General features: G+C 41.0%; 1 long non-coding RNA gene across 1 annotated transcript; it reads right to left on the bottom strand.

The window, feature by feature from the left end:
• Nucleotides 1–2,197: 2,197 nt before the first annotated feature.
• Nucleotides 2,198–6,214, bottom strand: LOC121870308. Its single transcript, XR_006089698.1, has 4 exons — nucleotides 6,109–6,214; nucleotides 3,915–3,966; nucleotides 3,246–3,396; nucleotides 2,198–2,338 (listed from the first exon to the last, which is right to left on the bottom strand). It is a non-coding gene; the product is annotated as an uncharacterized LOC121870308 (long non-coding RNA).
• Nucleotides 6,215–9,545: the final 3,331 nt, after the last annotated feature.

Raw genomic sequence — 9,545 nt, 5'->3', positions numbered from 1 at the left:
TGCATTATAACATTAACAACGTAAAGCTGAGGTTGTAATTCAAATAAGGCATATACAGTACTGTTATTAGTATAATCATAAATATACGGTATTTGATAACATGAACTTATATAAAATAAAATTCCAAATACAAGAATAAATAAATGCAATAACATAAGAATGCATGAGATTACTGGAGAAACCAATATGGAAGTAAAATTATCAATGATTTTTGCTGAAAAAAACAGGAAACTTTAGGTACGGATGCAGAATTCGTTAAAACTAACTTCATCTTATGGCAAAAAGTTGTTGTATTCATCCAATTCTGCCAGGAAACGACCTTGAATGTTCGATTGCAATATATATATATATATATATATATATATATATATATATATATATATATATATATATATATATATATTTTATATAAATCCACAATGAAAACTTGGATAAGAATATATATATATATAGCCTATATATATATATATATATATATATATATATATATATATATATATATATATATATATATATATATATATATATATATATATATATATATATATATATATATATATATATATATATATATATATATATATATTTTTTATTTCATAGATCACAATGAAAACGTGGATAAGATAAATCTTGATAAAATCACACGGGAAAAGGGAAACAACGGAGCACCTTAGCTTTCGTCTTTATTCAAGACATCTTCAGAGGCAACTGAAGATGTCTTGAATAAAGACAGCAACGATATATATATATATATATATATATATATATATATATATATATATATATATATATATATAAAATATATATATATATATATATATATATATATATATATATATATATATATATATATATACATGCATGCATGCATACATACATACATACATACATACATACATACATAACCAGAATAAACCAGAAGTCACAAATAATATGACAGATATTGGTTTAGTGGTTCCGAGGCGGCCATCAGTAATGTTATGTACAGTAGTTGTGTTGTGTGGAGGAATCACAGCAGAGATCACTAAGGCTCAGTGCCGGATTTAGACCTTTGGAGGCCCATGGGCAGCCTCTTTGTGGAGGCTCCCTCATTATAACTACCCAAGAGGGTGGGGTGGCGAGTGAAGCGAGCCTAAACATCTGGGAGTTCCGGGCGGCGCTGTAAGCCCCCCGGGAAAATCTTGAAATTTGAACACTTCTTTGGAGAATTTTGAAGCCATATGCATTTATATTGAGGAAATTAGAACATTGAGAAATTTTTAATTAACTGTATATTTATTGAAAGTGTACAAATTCCCAACACACACACACACACACACAAAAGTGAGACATGACTGGAGTCATTCATGTGGTTTCAAGTCGACCAGCCCTGATATAGCTACTACCGCACATGTCAAAAATTTTCAAGAGACTTCACAGAAAAGAATATAATATTAGTTATTACAGAGAGATGATTCTTTGCATTATTAATCAGATAAACCTCTACTCAAATAATGGTTCTGTCCAAGAATGCATGTATAGGCTTCGTTAAGCCCAAGGTCAGATAGATTCAGAATAAGTATTAACTCAACTATAAAGAAAATTGAAGTTTTGCATCCAATAGTAAAACATTTGCAAGACATGTTCAAGGAAATGACACCTGACAAGATCATTCATCACTGAGCGGCGACGACTTCACTCAACAAGCACACATGACAATTCTCTCTCTCATTTTACGTCTGCAAGACATGTTTATGTCTACTAGTGGGAAGTTCACGAATCATGGGCGACGCAAGTCTCCTCTTTAATCGACAGACACATGACAACCGATGTGCAGATACTACACGACCCAACCCCCTCCGACCGACTGTCAACAAACACAGCGCCCTGATGGCATTCGTAATGGAAGTAATAATGAAAAAAATATTTTATTTGTTTTTTTTTAATCTCAATTTCGTTATTCCATGTAGTTCATTTTTAATCAATATATGTTTGTGGAATTCTAAATATATTATTAGCAACACAAACAATATCATTCAATAAAAATATACTGTTCATAGGAAAACCAGGTATTCATGAATTTCAAGGAGTAGCTAGCCTAATTTTTATCACGCTTCTTGCTGAACATAGTTTTACGTGATGGAATAGATAAACATGAATTTTAAAGAATGAAAATAAAAATAATCCAAATTAATAAACAAATAAATAAAATATTGTGATATGCAGAGGCCCCCAGATTGTGGAGGCCCCTGGGCAGCTGCCCACTTTGCCCACTCCTGAATCCGGCCCTGCTAAGGCTGCGTGTCAGGCTACGGAGCACGGACCTAAAGGACTCAGCCAAACCGGAAATCCTTAATTCCTGTGAAAGTAAATAAGGTAATCGCCATTTAGGTTTTAAAAAGAACTGACTTCATTTACCATCATAAGACGGACAATTTATACCCAAAGGAAGTTAGATATATAGTAAGAATTTTTTTTTTTTTTTTTACGGGGATTAGCCCACCCGGGCACAGGTCACTGACCCACATCGGGGCCTGGGGCGAAAATGTAATAATAATAATAATAATAATTCAAAGTAAACAAAAATTTTAATAAAAATACAAATTTGAAAATAAAACAATAAATTAATAATGATGATGATAATAATAATAATAATAATACTAATAATAATAATAATAATAATAATAATAATAATAATAATAATAATAATAATAAAGAAGTACACACAAAAAAAGATCAAATTGTGAGAAACAATATATGTATGTTGTGTTGTCAATAGTAGGAGAAACATTTGAATCTTGCAATTGTGTGTAAATGAGGCAGAAAGTCAGATCAGCAACCTGGGACTTGGTCACATATGGCAGCAGGGTCTACCATTAGACAACACATTATGCTTCCAATATCTTCCCAGGCGGTAGTACCTCCCTGTTTGGTAGCTGCCTACTACCTAGTTAAGGTAAGGTTCTGTGTTATATCAGGTTCCCTAAAGAGATAGCTTCCGATTTTTTTTTAAATCTGATTGGCCATAAACGATAATATTGATCATCATAATACATATAAATTGATAGTTTCATAGAAATCTAACCTAACCTTACCTAACCATCTTTAGGAATAATTTGGGTATCTTATGGTGGTTAACAACGTCTTAATTGAAATAGCAAATTTTACCAAATACGAATTAATTTCCACTAAGCTGTTGTAATAAACAAAGGGAGAGAGAGACAAAGACAGTTACACAGGAGTCATACACACACAACAGTACTCACTAGCAACGGGTTGGCCGTTGTAGCCTTTCTTGCCGAAGCTGTGAGTGCCGTAGTTGGTCACCCCTAGACGCCTCTGTCCGGGAAAGTCTCTCGGTCTGGTAATTATTTGCGCCGCCACCAATGCAGTTGCCATCAACATCACCATCATCACCTGCAGGTGTGACAGACAGCGGGTGAAAATAGGATACGGACTCCTAAATGCTACTGTCCATATAAATTCCCCAAAGTTATTAGATTCATGAGCCTGTCACCCAATTTTTTTTAGCAAGAATTTTCAATCTCATTTCTTAAGGAACATGGACGTTGCCAGTGGTGCATAGGAACTACTGAATATTATTATTTCCTTCCCTACCCGTGTCCCATAGCTTTATCAATATTTGATATTTAATTTATAATATAAATTATAGTAATATTTTTTTCTGAAATCTAATAACGCTTCATTAATGTGTGGTGAAGAATATGTAAATGTCAATTGAATATTTGCTCAAGGTATCTTGTTTTGTGTCCGTCTATATAATTATCTCTTATTTGTCAAGGTATTTTAGGGTTCATAATAAGCCTCAATAACATATTACTCATTCTGGTTCCTTCAGTCAGCCAACCCCCTACCTCCTCCACCACCTCCTTTTCCCAACCCCCATCATATACACGCGATTTATTTTTACTTACTAATACGATGTTCATCCTGCGTTATCACGGCAAAGAAGAAAACTTTTTTAACCTGTGGAGAGAAGGAAGATTTCAAACCAGTGTTATATAAGCATTTTTTTTTGCATAAAATCACTAAAATTGTAGCAGAGAAGTGCCTGTGGTGGACGTCTCCCCTACAAACTGCGTAGCACCGCCACCACCTGCTATCACATTCCAACGTGCCGTTGCCTAGCAACGAAACTATTCACCGGCGACTTCTTGGGTTTTCCCAACATGACTCATAGCGGCTGCTGGGTATATAAGCTCTGTCTCTCCATTGAGATTCATTCTGACCACATCAGAGTTTCTTTCCATCCTGAGTGCTAGACAACATTAATATCTCGACACTCCTACAATGGTGACTCCCGGAGATTAGCACTCACACAGGATGGAGGAGACACTGATCACGCTCCCAGTCTTCAAGCAGACACTGCCTGCCCCAAGCACCACATCCTACAACCCAAGCACACCCGTCCTGCCAGACGCGTCCCAGGCCCCACACCCCAGCAGGCGCATCTGACGACTTGCCTGCCGTGACGGAAGCACACAACATCCATCGCCTCCCACTTTTTCAGGTCCTCAATGTCCTGCACCTGCTGCTGTCGTGACCCAGCTGCTGTCACGAGCCCAATCCGCCCCTGCGACGCAGCCCCTGCTCCTGACCCAGGCCCACACACCAGCAGGCGCATCTGACGCCCCTGTACCTGTGTGAGGAAGCACACATCCCACGCCTACACACACTTTTTTCTTCTCACAGATAGTGTGTATCAGACAGTTGTAGCTAAAGGACGCTCATCATACGCCATCGCCAGCTGCTCACATGAGGCATGCACAGGCCGGTTTGCTATGTGCAAGAACTTCTACAGACAACAAGCTACACTGCCTGGAGGGAGGGGGAGACAGTGGACGTCCCTACAAACTGGCGTACACGCCACCACTGTTATACATATTCCAAACGTTAGCCAGCAACGAAACCTATTCACGGCGACCTCGGTTTTCCCAACATGACTCATAGCGGCTGCTGGGTATATAAGCTCTGTCTCTCCATTGAGATTCATTCTGACCACATCAGAGTTTCTTTCCATCCTGAGTGCTAGACAACATTAATATCTCGACACCCCTACATGCCCACTCAAATGATCGAGTCTGAAAAGCTTAAAAAAAATGAAAGCGATTTAAATGAAAATTGTAAATATGTATAAACTTATGTATACTGTATGACAGCGATTTATACAGTGAAGAGCATCAATCAGTTACAGATAACGTACTGGGCATTAGAGCTTAATGATGATATTAATGAAGTTTATTCAGATGATCAACTGAAGACGTGATGTGTAACAATCAGAAAACAAACTGAAAAATAATCGGAGTTCTCCTTTAACTATACAGAAGAAATATGTATCAATTAAGTTGTTAGATAGTAGACTTAAATCCCCTGTTGAACAAAACCTTTGATGTAGATTCAAGGCGGAAATAAACCAACTTGAGATTGTTTCATCTTCATAAACTTTATCGTTATTGATGGGATTTGTTTTTGTCGATTTTTAACTAAATTCTAATCTTTACAAACTTTTGAACAGTCATAACCCATGAACGTAATAAATATAGAAAAATGGTTTCCCTGTCATGCTCACTGGATCGAAATACGTTTATTTTATTTTTCAATATCAAAGGTGGTATAGCAGGGGCCAAACATTGAACTGGTTTAAAGACTGGTCATACTGGACCACGAGAGCTACTAATTAGTAGGCTAATACCACTACTCGTCTTTACAAAAATTTGAAAATCCGCCTGACCGATCAAATGTGAGACACTTTAAAAAGTAACTTCCGTTTTTGTTGTCTTTGGAGGATGGCATCAGGTACAACAGCTCATCTTCTGTTTGTGTTCTTATTTCCATCAAGATAAGATGTCACAGCCGCACACAACACAGGCAATTTATTTATTCATTTATTTTTTTAAGAGGAAAAAAACTGCGTCTACTGTTCCTGGGAAGGTGATAATTTATGTAGATAAGCTGAGAGACATTGTTTTCTCCCACGAAGGTTATAATAATTTACTTAAGAAAGTTAACATACACTATTTGTTAAAAATATTATATTTTTAACAAGCTAAAAACTAAGCACAAAAAAAATCTCAATGTATGGTAACTGATGAAATACGACACTTCAACCTATCTGACGGGTGAGTTGACAGGTGACGTCCCTCCAGCCTTCTTGTGAGTTAAGTTGACAAGTGATGTCCTCTGGTTCTCTTCAGCGACTATCAACGACCATCGGTAGTAGTATGAACCACGCTGGGCCGAGGGTTGGGTCCCCTATATATACATATGGAAGCTCGTGTGTAAGGTGCCACTCATGGATTTATGAACTATTTAAATTTCATCTCATGGTAATTGTTTTAATCAGCTTCATAATTTCCTCCAAGACATTGAACAGACAGAGTTTAGAGATCTCTGCCGCAGTTACTCTGCGGCAGGGGTACAGGCAACAAGACTGCTACCACACGTTCAAGAATTACAGGTTGATAGAAATAGTTGACTGAGAGGTTTCGAGTGAGGTAATGCGACACTTATGATGGTGATACTAGGTGTAATGTTATGGTTTTGGGGATGATGCAGTAAAAGAGGTTCCTTAGGCCTGATGGGCCATTGCAGGAGCAGTGTGGATATGGGACATTGGTGGCTTGAACCTTCGGTACACAGTGAGATAAAGTGGCCGGCACTGCGCTACTCTACTGTACCTCTATAAGGCGGTAACCTGTCTGCGGCTGGATCGATTGGGATCTCCCCACACACTCACTAGACGACAGCGGGAATTTGAACCAACAGCACTTGGGTATGCAGGGGTCGAGTGTTCATGTAGTCTACGTGGTGGTGTTCGCACTGGTGTGGTGCTGTAGTAGTTGTGGTGTGGTAGTTATAGTGATGAAGGTGCTGAATGTGGTATTGTGGCATTTGTGGTGTGGTACTATTGATGTGGCGGCCGAGTGGATTCAGCGCTTGCTTTCTGTCTTTAGGGTCATTGGTTCAAACCCAGGACACTTTCAGTTCTTCCAGCTGTTAATGGATACCTAACCTGCGAAAGTTAAGGTAGCCAGGTGCAGTGAATGGCCACGCTCCCTCCTCGTGTACAACAAGCAGTATGTAGTGTACTACATTTACCGTAAACTATCCAGAGCGAACCGTCACACCTTTGGGACCCACTTTTACTGCTCTGTTTGATATCAGATTCAGATTTTCAGATTTGCCCCCGAGGGGGCTAGTTTATTGGGCACCCCCTTACATCCTGTGCAAGGTGAAGCGCAGAAGCGTTTACAGCGCCGATCTGGGAAGTATGCAAAGTTCATACTTGCCTTTTATGACTGTACACATGGGCGTACTAAAGGGTCATAGGTTTGCTGTTACATAAAGTGAGAGAATGATGAGTGTGTGGGGGGAAAGTTCCCGGTACATTTCATCTGTTTATAGCAAAGCGTGGCAGGTCCCTAATAATATCAAGTGCCAGGCGTGTCACTAGGAGGAGGGATATCTGGTCGGGGAGGGAAGAGGTGTTGGTAACAGCTGGGGCTGTTTGATATCGTGGTATGTGTGTGGTGATGTTGAGTATGGTACTGTGGTGTGTGTGTGTGGTGCTGTGTTTTGTGGGTTGGTGGAGGAGCCTGTAATGTAGTTTAACTAGCCACCCAAACTGACGTAAGACCACGGCCAAAAAAGTCGTCCAAAGAAATGTGGTTAATGGGGACCAGGTGAGACAACCAAACTGTAGAGTGTATAAAAGTGTATAATGTCTTACTATGCATTTAAAGCTCAAGTCTCAGCAAAGGAAATTATTCTCACCATGAAGATGTGTCACCAAGCAATACTACTACCTAAATCACATGCATTTCTGCGTGACTTGTGATCATTCACAAAGTTTGCTCCTGGTATCAACAGGTAATCTATCTCGTATATTCTCACACATTATATGTTAAGTTATTTTCCTGTGGGGTAAGACAACACATCAATGCTATATTGTACAGTGGCAGTGTACAGTACTTTCAGCAGCATTTTAACTGATAACTCAACACGTATTTAGACAAATATTAATAACTCCAGTTAGAGAAAATTTATTGCACGAGTTTTGTTATTACCCCCCAAAAAAACAACTAAACGTGTTCCTTGGTCTCCAGTGAAGAACAGAGAACCAAAATGATACGCAGAACCTGGTTGCCCTCCGGCATTAGTCCTCCGCCTACTCCTCTGATCTCAGAACTGACATGTGGTAGGTTTTTGTGGTTCCAGCCAAGGGAGGGTGTTTGGGGGGAGGTGAGGTGTTGGGGAGGTGGTGAGGGTGTTTGGGGAGGTGGTGAGGATGTTTGGGGGAGGTGGTGAGGGTTTGAGGGAGGTGGTGAGGTGTTTGGGGAGGGTTGGAGAGGGTGGTTGGGAGGAGGTGGTGAGGATGTTTGGGGGTGGTGAGGTGTTTGGGGAGGTAAGAGGTGTTGGGGGAGGTGAGTGGTGTTTTGGGGAGTGTGGGAATGTTTGGGGAGGTGGTGAGGTGTTTAGGAGGCAAGGATGTTTGGGGAGGAGGTGAGGGGAAGATGTGGTGAGGAGGGTAGGATGTATGAGGAGTGGTGGAAGAGATGTTTGGGGGGAGGAAGAGGGAGAGGTGAGGATGTTTAGAGGAGAGGTGAAAAGAGGTATGAGGGTGTTGAGGTGGTGAGGTGTTTGAGTGTGGGATGTTTGGGGAGGGGAGAGATGTTTGGGGAGGTGGTGAGGATGTTGGGGAGGTGGTGAGGGTGTTGGGGAGGTGAGAGATGTTGGGGAGTGGTGAGGTGTTTGGGGAGAGTGATGTTTGGGGAGGTGGTGAGGTGTTTGGGGAGGTGGGTGTTTGGGGGAGGGTGAGGATGTTTTGGGGGAGGTGGTGAGGGGGGAGGTGGTGGAGGTGTTTGGGGGAGGTGGTGAGGATGTTTGGGGAGTGAGGAGGGTGTTTGGGGAGGTGGTGAGGATGTTTGAGAGTGAGAGGTGTTTAAAGATGAAGAGGATGTTTGAGATGAGGTGATGGGGGGTTCAGAGTGGGGAGGACGTCTGGTAGGCGAGGTGTAAAGATGGGTGATGAGGCAGAGGAGTGATGAGGAGATGGGAGAGTGATGTTTGGGGAGGTGGTGAGGTGTTTGGGGAGGTGGTGAGGGAGTGTGAGGTGTTAGAGGGAGGAGGTGTTTGGGGAGGTGGTGAGAGATGAGTTGGGGGAGGTGGTGAGGATGTTGGGGGAGGCTGAGGTGTTTGGGGAGGTGGTGAGGTGAGGTGTGAGAGGTGTGAGGGTGTTTGGGGGAGGTGGTGAGGATGTTTTGGGGAGGTGGTGAGGAGGTTTAGAGGTGAGGAGGATGTTTAGGAGGTGGTGAGGGTGTTTGGGGAGGTGGTGGTGAGAGGTGGGTGAGGATGTTTGGGAGGTAGTGAGGCAGATGCAAGGATGTAAAGGCAGTGAGGTGTAGATGGAAGAGGATGTCTTAAAGAGGCGGTGATGACGTTAAGATGAGAGGCGTTTAAAGATGCAGGATGGAGAATGATATGTGGGATGTATGTGAGAGGCAGTGAGGCAAAGGTGATGAGAGGATGTTGGGAGGTGTGAGGGG

This window comes from Homarus americanus, unplaced genomic scaffold, assembly GCF_018991925.1.
Source record: "Homarus americanus isolate GMGI-L3 unplaced genomic scaffold, GMGI_Hamer_2.0 scaffold40856, whole genome shotgun sequence".
Lineage (NCBI taxonomy): Eukaryota > Metazoa > Arthropoda > Malacostraca > Decapoda > Nephropidae > Homarus > Homarus americanus.
The sequence above is the reverse complement of the archived record's forward strand: the minus strand, read 5'-3'. Positions and strand labels throughout refer to the sequence as shown.